Source organism: Triticum aestivum, chromosome 6A (genome assembly GCF_018294505.1).
Source record: "Triticum aestivum cultivar Chinese Spring chromosome 6A, IWGSC CS RefSeq v2.1, whole genome shotgun sequence".
NCBI lineage: Eukaryota > Viridiplantae > Streptophyta > Magnoliopsida > Poales > Poaceae > Triticum > Triticum aestivum.
This window is the reverse complement of record NC_057809.1, coordinates 19,913,657-19,931,038: the sequence shown is the minus strand read 5'-3', so window position 1 is coordinate 19,931,038 and position 17,382 is coordinate 19,913,657. Positions and strand designations below refer to the sequence as shown.

Here is a 17,382-nt window from a genome sequence, read left to right as displayed (position 1 = left end):
TATATTTTTCAAATCTGCGAACATTTTTCAAAATCATGAACATTTTTTAATTCAGGGACAGTTAATGATTTCTCAAACATTTGTTTTCTGAATTGCGCTATTTTTTGAAAGTTAGAATTTTTTTAAAAAATTCGAATTATTTTAAATTTAAAAATAAAAATAAAAGAAAATAAAAGGCAGAAAAGAAATAAAAGACAGGGTCGTTCCGCCCTGCACATGGGCGGGCCCAAAAAGACGTCAACCGAAGTGAGGTATAGGATTCACGGTGGTAGGTAGTCTTTTTTTAGGGAAACTACATTGCTTTATTGATCAACAAGGTCCAAAGGAACACATGTCTACCCAACTCGAGAGAAAATGGAAATTAGCTAGATTATCTGATTCAAAGTTTCTACTCTTATGATTCATGAATAAAATAGCTCTCAAACTACACAACATCGACCTTGATTTCTCTGACGATCGCACCATGGATGTTGTGAGTATTCTCCGCAAGATCCTTGATCACCGTCTTGCAGTTCGATGACCCAATAATTCGTCTAGCAAGTAGATCCTCTGCCAGAGCTAAAGCCTCTTTACAAGTATCTGTCTTGGGCGTTGGGACATCAGTTATACCTGCAAAAGTAATCAAAGAAGACTACTAATAATCACGGAGGGAGGGAGTGTGTCTCAAAGAAAAATTACACCAAAAAAATCACCAAGCACGTGTTAACACCTCAATGTGTTACATGTGTTGATAAATGCGTCTTTGCCGTCGCCCTCCTGCCATGGATCTTTTCAACGACGATCCATTTGTTTTCATTCTTCTTTTATTGTACTCCTTCAGGCTAAAAGAGAAGATTCACATACTTTTTGAGATTCAAATTTGACCACAATTTTAACCAATAAAATGGACAAAACTTAAACCATTAAATTAGTATCTGGATTTTCCCCCATGGTATGAATTTTAAGTTACATGACTTATGCATTACTAGTCCAATTGCTACTTAAAGTTAAGTCTTGAAAACCACATACATTACTATGGACTGTGTTGCAGCGATCTTCATCGCCCTGGTAGTTCGTTGGTTTTCAGGTAATGGTGGTGCCGAGCCAGAGCTCGTGCTCACGGGGCAAGTATTGTATATCCGCCCAAGACTATCTTATGGGTTCACTTGTCCTTCTTGTGAAGAAGAATTGAATGAGAGTTGGCCGGTGTGTGCTGGTTCACAAAACTGAACCTCCATTCGGGATCACCAAAAGTTAGAAGGTACCCTAAGATTTAAGATTCAATAACATCAGTAATTCAATAGTCATAATTTATTTTTCAACTATACTCTAGAAATCTGTAACCCTTGAATTAAAACTAATGCTCAAAACACAATCATCATTCTCTATTGAAACTAAAATGTCGTCGTTTCATTCACTAAAACCCAAAACCTGCGGACAACGAAATTTGTTTTATCAGACTTAGGGTTCCTATAATACTTTGAAATGATACAATTTATTTTAGAATATTGTAGTACAATTTTACATAAATTCCAGCCTAGATCTTTGACTAAAAACAGTAGAAAACCAGAGCCGGTTCTTTTTTAGTTCACAGTTTAGTTGGGAGCATTTGCGTTAATTATCATTAGTATTTACCCAGCAATTTTTTTTATCATTACTGTTATATTTGTTTGTGAGCATCTATGTCATACTGTGTTTTGAAAACCAACTAGAGAGCAGCACTTGAGTAGTTGAGTAGATACTTCTGCTTCGGTACAGAAATGCTACACATATCAATTCAAAAAGGAAGTATACAAAGGGTACACAATATATCTCACTAGTCTTGAATTTATGTGTGGACGGATTTAAGCCTTCTCCGCAACCATATCCCAAGGATGTCTGTTTGAGGTGGAACAGCAGGCGCGTATACACCTCTATCTTCTCCAATTTCTTTCCCGTGTCTCAGCCTTCTCCACACAATTTCCTCCCCATTCTACATCGGACCGTGAGGACATCTAGCTGCGCTCTACCATCACGTGTTGTCGCTGCAGGCTAAGGCCGTGTGGGTTCATCGTCGTCGACCATCTTCCTAAGAGCTCGGGCAGGAGGACGTGGTGATCCAGATTTCACTGATCTCTGCTCACTGGCCGGCAGGTTCTACTTCTACAGGACTACTTAGCATCGCTGCCGTGGTATGTATGCGCATGTGCTCTTAATTTCTTGAGAAGGATGGTCTCTATCAACACCCTAATGTATATTCTGTGTTTTGGTTTCCTCTTAATTAGTTCTGGCCAACGATCCATCCTTCCTTCATGAGGTTGCTAATTTTCTATGTTTCCAGTGCTAGTAAATCCAAACACAGCTAATTAATCCAGATCAAATCAGGCCAGCGACACATAAGAACCGGGTTTTTTTTTAGAAAAGAAGGATGACCCCCGGCCTCTGCATCTGGGCGATGCATACGGCCACTTTATTAATTATTCTCACAAGACCTTACAAAGTAATACAACAGTAAGACTAAAGCCACCGTCTAAGCAACAACTGTCGCTATGCCTATCCAAATGATGAAGGGGCGCTGATAGTCTGGGCCTAATACCAAACAGACATCGCAGCCAAACCTAAACATCTAAGACCTGAGGTCCCAACCAGGACGCCTGCCTGGTATGGGGCACCTACCAGTCCGGCGCACTTCTCAACCAGGACGCCTGCCGGGTATGAGGCCGCCGCAGCCACCTGCCACGAGTCCATCTTTAGAGCTGTACTGTTGCATCTACCATGCCAGATCTCTCTGCCATCGACGTCAGCACGACGCCAGACAGCGTCGTCCTCCTGCGCGAGTCAATCCTCCCACATCGAATGGATGGATGAAGTACCGCTCCACCAAAGAAACCGTCCGCTGGTCCCGCGAAGCAAGGCGCAGCACCAAGTAGAAGGCCGAAGCCACCACGCCACCAGCAGCCCCGCCACCAAGGGCTGTTCCCAGCCGCCGCCTTCAAGAAGGAGCACGACACCAGGGTGCCGTCGACGCCCAGACCAGGGGAACAAAAGCTTTCGCCATAGCTCGAGGAGGAGACGGAAGGGAGAGGATCCACCCCAAAGCCTTCAGGAAGGGGATCGGCGCCAAAGGCGTCGACTTTGGGGAGGCTGCCGCGCCAGCCAGGGGTTTCCCCCGGAACCTCACCCGCACGCCAGATCCGCCAAGCCGGCCATAGGGGACGCCGAAGCCGCCGCCAAGGACCGGTGCTAGCACGGATCGGGACAGATCGAAGCAGGGGCAGATCTTCTACATGGAGCCGAGAACCCGCGCGGCGGCGGCGGTGCACGCTGCACCGCAGGGCCTCCTGCCTCCAACCGCCGCTCCCCACCTCCGGCCAGCGCCAGCCCGCGCGCGCCACCGCGACGTGCCGACCCCGGCCAGCAGCAGCGCCGCCGCACACCGGGATCTCCCGAGGGCGCGGAGCGCGCCGCGGGAGCGGGAGAGCGCACACCCATCCGCGTCTGCACGCATCCACCATCGCGAGGAAGATCCATCACCAGGGACAGCCGCCGCGTCCATCCAGCAGTGGATCTCCGCCTCGACCGCCAGGACCCGCGTCCTAGCGCATGCCGACGTGCAACCCGCATCTGTGCCCACCAGATCCAGGCGCCGCCACGAGAGGAAGCCCCGCCGCCACCGTCGACCGCACGGGTTTCACCCGGCGGCGTCCTCCGGCGGCGGCGCGACGGCAGGGGGGAGTAAGAGGAGTGACGGCGCTAGGGTTAGGCTAGGGACGCCCAAGCCGCCCTGGGCTAGGCGACGCGGGACGGAGCAGTTTGTCACATAAGAACCGGTTACTATTGTTGAATGATTTACTCTACTTTTAAATCGCTAATTGGCTATACTTTTAAACCTGGCTAGCAAAATAGTGATCGTCTAAGGTTATACTTGAGTAACTAGCTCTCCCGATAAAAAAAAGTACAAAAAAAAACTTGAGAAACTAGCTAGAGACGAGATGCATCTCTATTTACTTGAGTAAAAAGCTAGTAGTTGTCTTATTGTCAACGAACACACATAAAGTAAAAGCTAATAGTTGTGGTGTCTTGTTTCAGAGGTACTGCACTCTAGTAGTGATTGCAAATGGATACCAAAATCAGTACTAGACACAAGGTTGACCTAGAGCACATGGTGCGGAGCCAACATACCTGCCGTTATCACTTTTACAAGAAATCACAGACAGTTTCTCTGATGATCAACAAATTGGCAGCGGTGGGTTTGCGGTTGTTTATAAGGTACGAATTACTCCTGTTTCCTAAACTTCCTCATTCCTTATCGTAGTTGATGTAGAAGATATATGACATATGCACATCACAATCACACCACCACAGGCACACGCAAAATTAATTCACGTTGTGGCTGCAGGGAACAGTGGGAAAGGGAATGGTCGCTGTGAAGAAGTTGTCCATAACACTTGATATGCATGAGAATAAATTCCACAGAGAGGTTGAGTGCCTAATGAAGGCCAAGCACAAGAACATAGTTCGTTTTTTGGGATACTGTTCTGACACGCAAGGGATGGTGGGGGACTATGACGGGAAATTTGTCATGGCGGATGTACGAAACTGGGTGCTATGTTTTGAGTACATACCTAACGGAAGTCTCGATAAGTATATTACCGGTATGATCGTGAAGCTTATTTCTATATTTTTTCCAGGTCACTACATAGTCATAGCATCCCATATTTTGTGATAGTCCTAGCATACCATATTTTTGTGACGATGGGGTCACGATCGAGCGCAACCTATTGCGTGTTGGGGGCCACTTGAAGGAGTCAACAAGGCAGCCATACAAAGGTGTTGGCAATGCCTATACCAATGTGTCGGCACCGGACAAATCCTTGGGTGGTGGTACAGATGTCATATTTTCCTTCGGCACAACGATGAGCTAGGGGCGGGGCTTGCATATGGTGGCGGCGGTATAGGACAGTCCTCTCCCCCTCATTCTCGGGTGCGGCGGTGAGGCCAGGGTCAAGGCGTGGTGACCATCACTATTGTACTGTCAGGAAGGTGACAAATGCAAATGGCAGTTTCACTGCCTATGATCGCTGGAGAGGGGTGGGCTCGTTGGGGGAGAACCTTGGCGGAGCTTAGTGTACACCAACCTGGCCGTCGCACCCTCCATAGAGTAGGAGATCTCTTCATGTGACCTTCCATTCGATTCTATTTTCATTGCAGTCTGTTTATTTCGCAAAACCGGTCGCAAGGTTGCATTTGATGTAGGTTTTGCATTCATTTTTGTATTTATATTCGGAGTATTTCTATTCATTTCCATGTCCTGTAAATACATAAAAATACATACAGTATAACTAATATAGATTGGTATTGTAGACTAGAACTCTCCAGAAAAGTGTAGGCATATTATCCATGAATTATTTCCTCCCTTGAGTAAGGGTAGTGTTGGTCCATTACATGTGGAGCAACTAATAATGGTGATCAAAACTACTAGCGTCCAGTTTTTTTCTTAACAAATTTTTCGGTCAAAGTGCTAATCTATGTGAGAAGATATGTCTATTTTCTTCGTTGGAATAATATCATTGAATAAAATAGCAAGTGGGGAAGTTAATTTAATTAATCAATTAGAAAGTGACATGCTATAGTTGGGTGTAAACTTGCCTTTGCATATTTTAACACTGAACGTCTCGGATTTATTATCTACTCTTCTTTGACACTAGTTTGGACATCTTTGAAAACATATTGAAAATGCTTTGTATGGCATGAATCAATTGATTCACATTATTATCTCTAATGTACGCAAATGTGGAACCCCTTTCCTCCGCAGATGTGTCTTGTGGACTTAAATGGAGAGATCGTTATCATATTATCAAGGGAACCTGTGAGGGCTTACTTCATCTTCATGAGAAGCGTATTCTTCATTTAGATCTCAAGCCCGGAAATATATTGTTAGCTGATCACATGGTACCGAAAATTGCTGATTTTGGACTCTCAAGGTGCCTCGATGAAGACCAAACCCGAGCTTTTACTTCACATCTATGTGGATCTCAGTAAGCCACCGTCTTGAAAGCTCTTTTTTTTGCAGGGGTTTGAAAGCTCTTATTTACTCTGCACATTAACTTATTGGGCTGTATAAATTTTCTTGTAGGGGATACTTAGCACCAGAATTCTATAGAGGACAATTCACATTTGCGTCAGACATATATAGTCTTGGCATTATAATTGTGGAGATACTAACAGGAGAGAAGGGGTATCCAGAAGAGGAGAATGTAAGAACAATTTAAGTGTTTGCTCATGTTAATGATAGATTTTTAAATGAAATGTGCTATGTATTAACTGAGCCTTAGAGTAATTGCAGAAATCATGTATTCCCAAACAAGAACGGTCTAAACTATCATCCACTTATGTAGCACTGTGCCTTCAGCAGACCACATTTCATGTTTAATTAAGCCTTTGCGAGCACTAAGATCACATCCATGACAGCCTGCAAAAGGGTAGTTTCACCCAAAATATTGAATTTACAAAGAAATATGGAAATGCGCTTATAAATGCAAACCACCTTTTGCATCTGTAGTTGAGTTTTCGCTGCTGCTATAAAGTTCACCGTGTACATTTTAATTCCTAGCTGCAACTTTTGTAGGTAGTTGCAAATTGGATGAATCAGTTGGAGGCATCAGATCAGTGGCATACACAGTTGGAGCAAGTAAGAGTATGCACTAAGATAGGGATACAGTGCATGGACTTGAACCCAAAGAAGAGACCAGTTGCACGTCATATACTTGATAGGCTAGATAAAACAAAAATTACCATCGAAACTGGCATAAGTGGTTCATCAGTTGAGCAGCAGGTTAGTTTCCTAAAGGAACAATATTGCCAAGAGAAAAATTCAAAGCGTTCATATCAGTACCTTGGAAAGGAAATCAAGGAACACGCTGAAACAGAAGGACTTGCAAAATATGTAGAGATACCTAGAGAAGATCATTGGCAGCAAGGGCAGCAAGAAGCTTCCAGTGATCAGTGGCCATTAAGGGGAGTGCAAGATGTAAAGAAAAATGTAAGCCCACAAGGTGCAAGTATTTCTAGCTCCAACAATGGTTTGCTCTATAAGTTGAACAATTTGGACATCTTTGACAGAAAAGCACACAGGAATCACGTGCGGTATGGTGGGCCTACATTGGAGAATGTAAATTTTGTGAAACTTTTCAAAAAAAAGGAGCTCGGTCCAATTTTAAAGAATAAGAATCTTATTAGAAGAGATAGCTTTGGAGTAGTTTACATGGGCCTTGTTGATAGTGTGCCAGTTACAATAAGGAAGCTATTTAGTGGTAGTGTGGTACAGAATGAAGATTTTGCAAATGAAGTCATCATCCAGTCTCAAGTCATTCACGGAAATATGGTTAGGCTCATAGGCTGTTGCCTTGAATTTGAAGTCCCGATGCTAGTCCATGAGTTTCACTCTATAGCAAGCCTCCATTACATTCTTCACACCAACATCAAGGTGCCTCTTAACCTTGGCGTGCGATTAAGTATTGCTGCAACAATGGCAGGTGCTCTATCTTATGTGCATTCTGCACTTGTTAAGAAAATATTACACGGTAATGTTAAACCATCAAATATACTCTTGGATAACAACTTTGTGCCAAAGATCTCAGACACCGGCATATCAAGGTTGATCGTGAGAGTCCATGAACATAGCGGAGCATGCATTGGTGACATGGCTTATATGGATCCGGTATATGTACGAACAGGCCTGCTGACCGAACAAAGTGATGTCTACAGTTTTGGAGTTATCATCTTGGAGCTTGTTACTAGGAGAAAGGCCACACATATGGACAAAAACAGCTTAGTAATTAATTTCCTTGAGAACCACAAGCAGGGGAGGAAATCGACCGAGTTGTTTGACAAGGAAATCACAGTGACAGAAAATTTGAAGCTTCTTGACACTCTGGTAGGAATTGCTGCTGAATGCCTTAATTCTGATGTGGACCTAAGACCAACAATGGTAGATGTCGCAAATCGTCTATCCATGCTGAATCGATCCTGTAATTTGAGTTGACAAGTTGATGCATTTACTAGTGGAGTTTGAACACGTATGATGTGTTGGATAAGCGTCTGATAGGCACAACTATTTACAAAATGTGTGATGATCGAAGTGTGGTTGTGAAGAAATCTTTGAAGTACCGCCTGTTAAGTGTGCTAAAGCACGCCTTCTCAGGCCTCCGGTAAGAAAAGCTCGGTCCGATTGTTGGTTATGCTTCTGGTGTTTACCTGGTCTGGATTTGTGGCTTACATCGTATTCTTACCGTCCTTATGATGTTAGTGGTTAAATTCTTGGACTGTTTACTGTTGACACTGTCCATAGGGTTTGGTTAACGCTGATGGACTTCACATCACGTTGCCACCAAATCAATTGTATGAATTTGCATGGTGACATGAACAGTAATTCTGCGAGTAGCGGCAGCAACGCAGACCTCTGCAACTCACACACACGCATACAGTCTGTGGCTGCTAATAACCCTGCAGTGCAATGCTTGCTCAGCACAGTCCACCGTCTTGTGTTACTGACGATGACGGTGGTGTTTTGCATTGATTTCAGGTGGCCTACGCCCTACGGCCCGATATCCAGAGCAAATGTAAATTTGCATTCAGGTCGCATCTGCTGCCTCCCAAGCCAAACCTGAAAGGGGAATAAAATTCAGATTCACACAGCTGCACGCCTGCACCTCATTCAGACTTGGATATGTCTGATGTGATCTACTACTACGGAGTAGTATATCAGCTGATAGTCACACGGCACCACCAAACGGATTCATCTCAGCTGCAACAGCCAAAAAAGACTGAAACGATCAAGATTCAGAGCAGCTGAGAGAGGATTCAGTCAGATTCTTGGGCTGTCAACCGTTTGGCCAGCCTAACCCAACTTTTTTTAGTTCAAATTTGAACTAAATCCACGAAACTTTTTTTGGATTGGAGGGAGTACTGTAGTTTGCATTCCTCGTTGCTGCTTGTTGTCACGCTCCCGGCACGTTTTTTTCCTCTGAACTCACAACACCAATGTGCTAACGGTCATTTGCGACGGGGTTTCCCCGTGGGGTTGCCTTTCCCGCCGGCGGGGATGATGAAGGATAAAATGCCGTGTCAGCTGACGTTGAAGGATAAAATGACGTGTCAGCTGAAGATAGGAGGAGGAATATTGTAAGGCAACGTATTGCCAATTCAAACTGTAACTCCGTACGCCAGAGAATGCGATTGGAGAACGGAGAGCATGGCCGGTCGAATTTGTTTACTTGAAGATGGACGACGTCAGGAAAGCTACACGCCATTAGATTAGTCTGTGGACACGTCGACCATCACCATGTATATATGTCTTGCAGCTCAACTTGCTCTACTACTGGCCACACTAATCTGCGCCCCACCATCACAGCGTTGACGCTGGGTCGTCATCGTCTTCCTCAAACCTCAGGAGCGCCGCGCTGATCCAGATCCCACCCATCTCTGCTCACCGGCCGGCGGGTGGGTTCTACAGCACTAGCTTGTTCATTATACTTCGCTGCCGTACGTGGTATGTATGTATGTATGTATGTATGTATGTAGATATGTTTATATACATGTGGCTTTCTTCTCTCTTTTAATTCCTATAGATGGATGGATGGCCTTTTGCTATCTATCAACACCCTACTGAATATATAGTGTGTTTTGATTTCGTCTTGATTAATTTTGTTCTACCCCTATCTATTCATCCTTCCTTTTTTTTGCGGGAGATTCATCCTTCCTTTCTGAGCTTCCTAATATCTTGTTGTACACCATGCTATATTTTCTTTCGAAAAGGAGATCTCCCCGGCCTCTGCATCAGAAAGTTGAATACGGCCATCTTATTAACAAAGGTGTCCACAAGGTTCCAAAAGTCTCCAGCCAAACAACAAGCAAAAGATAAATGCAGCTCACCCAGAGCGACCGCCGGCTAGATACACAAGCTAGCCCGAAAAAAGATGCCACAACCGGCTGGCTAAAAATAGATAGGGAAACTAATTGCCTATCCTATTACATGACCGCCATCCAAACCGGTTGAAGATATCCCGAGCTACCATCTCCCAGCGGATAGATCCAGTAACCAAATGCTTCCTGGCCTCCATCGGAGTGAGTAGTGACCACGAACGGATCAGTGCCGTAGCTCGGAAAATAACCTGCAAAAAATGAATCCGTGATGTTCTGTTAAAAACCAAATCATTTCTGCAATTTCAGATAGTCCATAACAAAGCGGAAACTCCAATCCGAATATGTCTTGCTATTTCAGGCTTAACCCCATTAAGCCATGTCCCAAATAAAGTATTGACCGAAGTCGGTGGAGTAATATTAAAAGCAATATGGACCGTCCGCCAAAGGACTTTGGCCATCGGGCAATCAAAGAATAAATGTTTAATCGTCTCGTCCCAATCACAGAAACTACACCTAGTAGGTCCTGTCCAATTGCGTTTAATCAAGTTGTCCTTTGTTAAAATAACTTGTTTATGAACAAACCACATAAACACTTTAATTTTTAAAGGAACTTTGACAGCCCAAACATACTTGGAAGTTGGAATAGCATACGAATTAATAACATCAATATACATTGATTTAACTGTAAATACTCCAGAGCTAGTCAACTTCCAGCGCAATATATCGGGATGGTGAGAAAGTTGAACCTCCATCAGTCTCCTAACTAGATGGAGCCATTGTTCCCATCGATTGCCCGCTAGCGACCGTCGAAACTGAACATTAAGGGGGGCAGATTGGAATACCGTTGCCACGAACACGTCCCGTCGTTGAGCAATCCGATATAAAGACGGATATTGAATGGCTAAAGGTGATTCACCAAGCCAAGTATCCTCCCAGAAATGTGTACTTGTACCGTTTCCAATAACAAATCTCGTCCTATTAAACAAAGATTGTTTAACTTTCATTAGTCCTTTCCAGAAAGGCGAATCAGTCGGCCTGACTGCGACCTGGGATAATGTCTTAGTCTGAGGTACTTGTTGCGGAGGATCTGCGCCCACATGGCCTCAGTCCCGGAAGACAGCTTCCACAACCACTTACTAAGAAGGCATCTGTTCTTAACTTCAAGATTTTCAATGCCGAGACCCCCTTGGTCCTTCGGTCTACAGATGATGTCCCATCTAGCAAGCCGGTATTTTCTTTTAAGTTCATCACCCTGCCAAAAGAAACGCGACCGATAGAAGTCCAGTCGTTTCCTAACACCAACTGGGACCTCAAAGAAAAATAAGAGAAACATAGGCATACTCCTGAGCACCGAATTAATCAATATCAAATGGCATCCGTATGACATGAGCTTACCCTTCCAATAGCTCAGTTTTTTCTCAAATCGATCCTCGATGCATTTCCATTCGCTGTTTGTTAGCCGATGATGGTGTATCGGAATACCCAGGTAAAAGAAGGGTAAACTCCCCAACTCGCACCCAAACAATTGCCTATAAGATTCCTGGTCGTCTTTGGCTCTACCAAAGCAGAACAACTCGCTCTTATGAAAGTTAATCTTTAACCCAGTCAATTGTTCAAACAGGCATAACACTAGCTTCATATTTCTTGCTTTGGCCAAATCATGCTCCATAAAGATGATCGTATCATCGGCGTACTGAAGGATGGAAACACCTCCCTCAACAAGATGAGGTACCAACCCACCGACTTGACCATTCTCCTTCGCCCTTCCTATCAAAATTGCTAACATATCCACCACAATGTTAAACAGGATAGGAGACATCGGATCTCCTTGTCTTAGGCCTTTATGTGTCTGGAAATAATGACCTATGTCGTCATTCACTTTAATTCCCACACTCCCTTTTTGCGTAAATGAGTCAACCTGTCTGCGCCAGGCATCATCGAAACCTTTCATACGCAGTGCCTGTTGGAGGAATGACCACTTAACCTTATCGTACGCTTTTTCAAAATCCACCTTAAAAATTACTCCATCTAATTTCTTGGAATGAATTTCATGGAGCGTTTCATGGTGCACCATGCTATATGGTAGATCAAGACAAATTAGTCAGCCATGTGCTTGCAGGATGGCCCAGATCAAGCCAGGCTAACTATTAAAGAAAGGGCGCTGATAACGGCCGAATGATCGGTCTGGGAGCTCCCTAGATCAAACGATTCGTTCGCTACCGAGGTGGCATCGATAGAAGAACTCGTTTGGGATGAGAGGAGCCCTAGCCCTAACGCCCCTCTCCTCCCCCCCCCCACACACCCCACACCACACACACACACACACACACACACACACACACACTCCACTCACGCCACTTCCTCAGTTGCTTGAGGCGCCGGTTACGGTACAAACTCTAAAACGGCGCCCACCCGTCGCTCCATGTTGGGCCAGCCAGCGCATATAACTTATCTTTTCTCTCTGTTTTTTTAATACAGTACAGACGCAAGCACTCATACATACGCGTATACACTCACCCTTATGAACGCACACACGCAGACCCTATCCCTATGAGCACCTCCGAGAGACTGAGCTGGCATATCATCTTGAGATTTACGAAGTCACCAGATATTGGTTTGCCTCTTTTTCCTCTGTTAAAACCAAAAAGTGTGGGCATCCTGGTTAACTCACAACCTCAGCGTTCTAAGGATACAACAACAACCTTTAGGCTATTCACCCGCTCGTGCACACTATCTTTTTTCTTTCCTTTTTATTTCTTTCTTCAGTTCACAGGGTTTTCTTTTCAAGTTCGCTGGTCATTTTCTGGAAGTTTTTATTTACTTTTCCCTTTTTGTTTTCTTAAATAACCGGTCTTGTTTTCAAATTTGTAAAAAAAATCAAAATCGATGAACTTTATTTAAATTTGTGAACTTATTTTTTTTCAAATTACACAATTATTTTTCAAATTTGATGAACTTTTTTAGTTTTTTGTGAACTATTTTTCGAAATCGATGAATTTCTTCTTCAATTAGATGAAATATTTTTTCCAGAACTGATGAATGTTTTTTAAAATTGATGAACTTTTTGCAAAATCAATGAACATTTTTTCAAAATCGAAGAATTTTTTTCAAAAATAAAAAATTCTTTTTTCCAAAATTGATGAACTAATTTTTAAATTGTATGAACTTTTTTCAATTTGAAGATTTTTTTTCCAAAATTGGTGAACTATTTTCAAAACTGGTGAACTTTTTTTCTAAATCGATTAACATTCTTAAATTAGATGAATTTTTTTCAAAATAGATGAACTTTTTATCAAAGTTTTGAACTTTTTTCAAATTGATGAACTTTTTTCAAACTCATTATAGTTTTTCAAAATCAATGAAAGTTTTTTAAACTAACTATAATTTTTTTAATTCTTGTACTGTTTTTCTCAAATTAGTGAACTTTTTCTAATTCTAATGAGCTTTTTTGAATATGCGAATTTGATTCAAATAGTGCCGCTACAAATGTTCTTAAAGCATGCACGTTACAAGCAGTCATTATCTCTGAGATGTTACAGTGGTAGCCAAACGGCATAAGTTTGATTCCTCGCGACATATTCATTATTTGGTGGGTATTCGTGCTACATGCTTTGGTGCACAGAGCGTTCATGGGCCGACCCACTAGGTGTTGCATGTGAGCGCCAGTTTGCTTCCGCGGCGCTTATAGCGCGGCATAGGAGATCGCTCCACCCAGCGTGAACACAACAGCATCACTACCGTATAGGCCTCTTCTGTGACGAAAAGCCGAGTATGATCCAGTTTGTACTGTGACTAAAAAGCATAGTTTGAGCTGTAAAGAAAGCCCAGGTTTTGCCATGCTATGAAATTGCCATTAAAAGGGGAAAATGGAGAACTAAATAGTCTCCGTGATGTAAACCAAACATTGCGCGAGGAAGAGGATGCAGTGGCCAATATGTCGCCATGAAGGCGCACACAATTGCGCGAGGAACAGCGTGTCCACTGCAGTGGCCGCGTATCTTCTTATTCATGTCCATATAGCGAGGAAGAGGATAGCTTTTGTCCCATAGTCATTTTTTTTACAACTTTTTGTTGCCGATATGCAGAAAATACGCGGGAGAAGGCGCGTGGCGGCGAGGAGCAAGTGCGCGAGGAAGAGGCGCCGGAGCTCCTGCATGTGCGCGTTGAAGAAGGATCTTCTCCACCGACCCCAGTAGCCGCGGCGGCCGGGGCCAGCATTCAGCAACGCCTGTGAGACCGCATCCTGCGCCACCAAGGCCCGCCTACCGTGTAGGATGACAGCGTTGCCGCCTCCCCGATCGCCATTGCCTCCCTCACGCCTCCCTCGCGCCTACCACTGGGCTAGTAGCCCATCCACCAGACTAACTATTAAGACCTCCTTTGGTTTGAAGGAATTTTGTGGTAATCTCACAGGATAGTATTTGCATAGAAAAAAAAAATCCTTTAGAGCAATTCTTATAGGAATAGAATCCTATTTCTATAGAGAAATTTTTACTATCCTCCGTATTTCATAGGAAAATAAACATTAGTCTAGACTCAATGATAAAAATGCAATGATGTGAACCAAAGGACATCTTCTTTCATATTCCTATTCATACGATTTCAGATGCATGTCATCTCATTTTCTATGACTTTTCTATTATTGTGATTTTTTATCCTATGAACCAAAGGAGGCCTAAGATTCTGCTACTCTTGTTGCTGAATGATGTATATTAAAATTGCTAACTGAGTACCTAACTATATCTTTCCTACTTATAAAGATTGGAGTTGATGGTGAATTTACATGTGAGACCATACAAATAAACAAATATACTTCTACCCATATGTGAGATTAACAACCTTCCAAAAGATATAATAAACAAAGTTACTATTGTGAGACCTATCCCACCTCGGATAAACAAATACTCTGCTATCTTAATATGAACATAACACTCATATAAAAATATTGATTATAAATGCATATGATTCCAATTCAAAATCATGGTCTTTATTTTAATTTTCTACCCAATCAATTCTTCTAGTTCTATAGCATAGCAGAAGAGAGCGAACACATTGCAATTTCAACGTGGCCATAGACATTGTCCTCCTACCAAATCCATGATCTTGTTCACCCACTCATGTCTATTCGCCTATGTTTTAAAATTTAAAATGTTATCTCACTGTAAATCTTGCAAAGGACCTACAATAGTCGCTTAAAAATCATCATTGACTACAACATGACCTTTCGTTATATTTACTCTCCATTTTTAATCATAAATCATGCAATAGATGTAAGACATCACAATTTTTTGATGATTTCACTGGTAGAAAAAGGGCCTGTAGTCCCGGTTCGTAAGGGCCTTTAGTCCCGGTTTAATCCAGAACAGGGACAGATGGGCCTCCACGTGGCCTGTGCGCGGAGCCCAGGCAGGAGACCCTTTGGTCCCGGTTGGTGGCACCAACCGGGACCAATAGGCATCCACGCGTTAGCATTTCTGTGGCTGGGGTTTTTGCTTTTTTGAAGGGGGGGGGGGGGGTTGGGGGTTTTGGGGGGTTAATTTAGGTGTTTCATATATTGTGTTAGGTAGCTATAATTAATAGAGAGAAGTGTCCTCTCTTATGTCTGTGCTTGGTCGACGCTACGTACTATACATACGTATAGAGAGGACTAGACACGCTAGCTAGCTAGTAAGCAAACGAAGGAAACAGAAGATCGTCATGAACATATATGCATACCGAGAGAAGTGATATCGACCACCTCTCCTTCTCCGAGAGATTGGTCGAACAACAAGTTCTCGTATATCTATCCGACACTACCGGCTACATATATACAATAATTATCTCTTACAAATATAATCATACGGACTCAGGGTCCACATAGTATTCTCCGTCTTCAGGGATCACGTGGTCAAGAAAGAATGCCGCCAATTCCTCTTGAATTGCTCGCATGCGAGCTGGTGCTAGGAGTTCATCCCGCTTCCGAAACATCTAATTTAAAGAAGGGGGTCAATACACAAATGATGGTAATAAAATAAAATTGTGAATGTTGTTATTTACGTACTTCATATTGTTCGTCAGTGTAGCCCCGCTCACAGGTTGTGTGGCGGATGGACTCGCAAACGTAGTATCCACAGAAATCATTCCCTTGTTCCTGCCACAACCACTTTACAAGAAATAGTGGTCAATCAAACTGATAAGCAAGAATGCCAAATGGTATTGATGAAACTAGCGCTTGAATGACTAGTAGATGCGCGGAACATGCTACTATAGTACTTACTTTCGGGTGTCTAAATTGCAGCTCCTTCGGCAGTCCCGGAGCTTTTCTGATGAATTTTCTCCAAACCATGCCGGACAAAGAAAACAATTAATTGATATATCAGGAAATGAACAAAGTTGCTAATATGGTGGATAATGATCGATTTAACTTACTTCTCGAGTATTTGAGTCATGTCTGCATAGTCCGGGGGATCTTTTCGTCTTGAGTCTAAGACGGTTACTAGTCCCTGCTCAAGCTTAATCTCTAGGAGAATATAGTGGAAACTGCACAAGCATGCATAACTCATCAATTACATTACTATAACCTTGACTAATATATAAAGGAAACCGAATACGCACAAGACAGTAACACTCACTTGAAGTTGTAAGGAAAGAGTATTATATCTTTGTTTTCATTTATTACCAACGATCGTAGCAAGTTGGCCTCGGTAGCTGCGGCATGAAATTTAACCTGAGTTGCATCTATGAGATATGTGTTAATGAACCCAATATCACCGACTTGTCTTCTCTTCAATTCGGCGATCTTCAATCTGCATAATATAGTGATGATGATTATAAATGCATGCAATGAAAGAGCTGAGCTATATAGAGAGACTTAATGATAGAAGTAGTACTACTTACAGACAATAGCAGGCGACCGTTGTTTTATCGAGGGCCAATTGATTGAAAAACTGATAGAACTCCTCAAATGGAACAGGCAACAGTTCAATTCCAATGAGGTCATGCTCCTTTTTAACTTTCACATACAAAGTACTCCTCCCCCAGAGTCTCTGCAGATTTTCATGTACCAATCATGCAATCTTCGCATCATCGTTGATAGAGATCTTTCATCTTTGACGAGAGGCTTCCCGTACTCGTATCTTTGTATCTGCACCTCCATGGGTTCATAATGTACATCGTCGGGCAGGTAATCTGCAAGATTGCTATAACCGGGCACCATCCTCGGATCATTAGCGACGTTGTGGCTAGGCACCTTGAGCGGGGGGCACGATTGCTTCGCTTGTTCGCCGAGCTGGGCAATTTGTTTCCCAGCTCGTCGTTCTTTCAGCCTTTGATCACTGACAGTACTTCCCGACCGCTCCACTTCGGCAAATTCTTTTCCAATAATGCGCTCATAGTTTCCTTTTGGTGGAGACTTGGGTGGTTTTGTCAGGGCAGCTAGAGTGCGCTTCGCTTTCACCGGATCTACCTTCTCCTCCGGAAGTGGATGTCTCTTTGCTTTCAACCCTTGAAACCAGTCATCCA

At 43.2% G+C, this 17,382-nt stretch overlaps 1 pseudogene; it reads left to right on the top strand.

Moving 5' to 3' along the window:
- The first annotated feature begins 4,075 nt into the window (after nt 1-4,075).
- On the top strand, nt 4,076-9,395 carry LOC123131727 (U-box domain-containing protein 34-like; annotated as a pseudogene).
- The last annotated feature ends 7,987 nt before the right edge of the window (nt 9,396-17,382 follow it).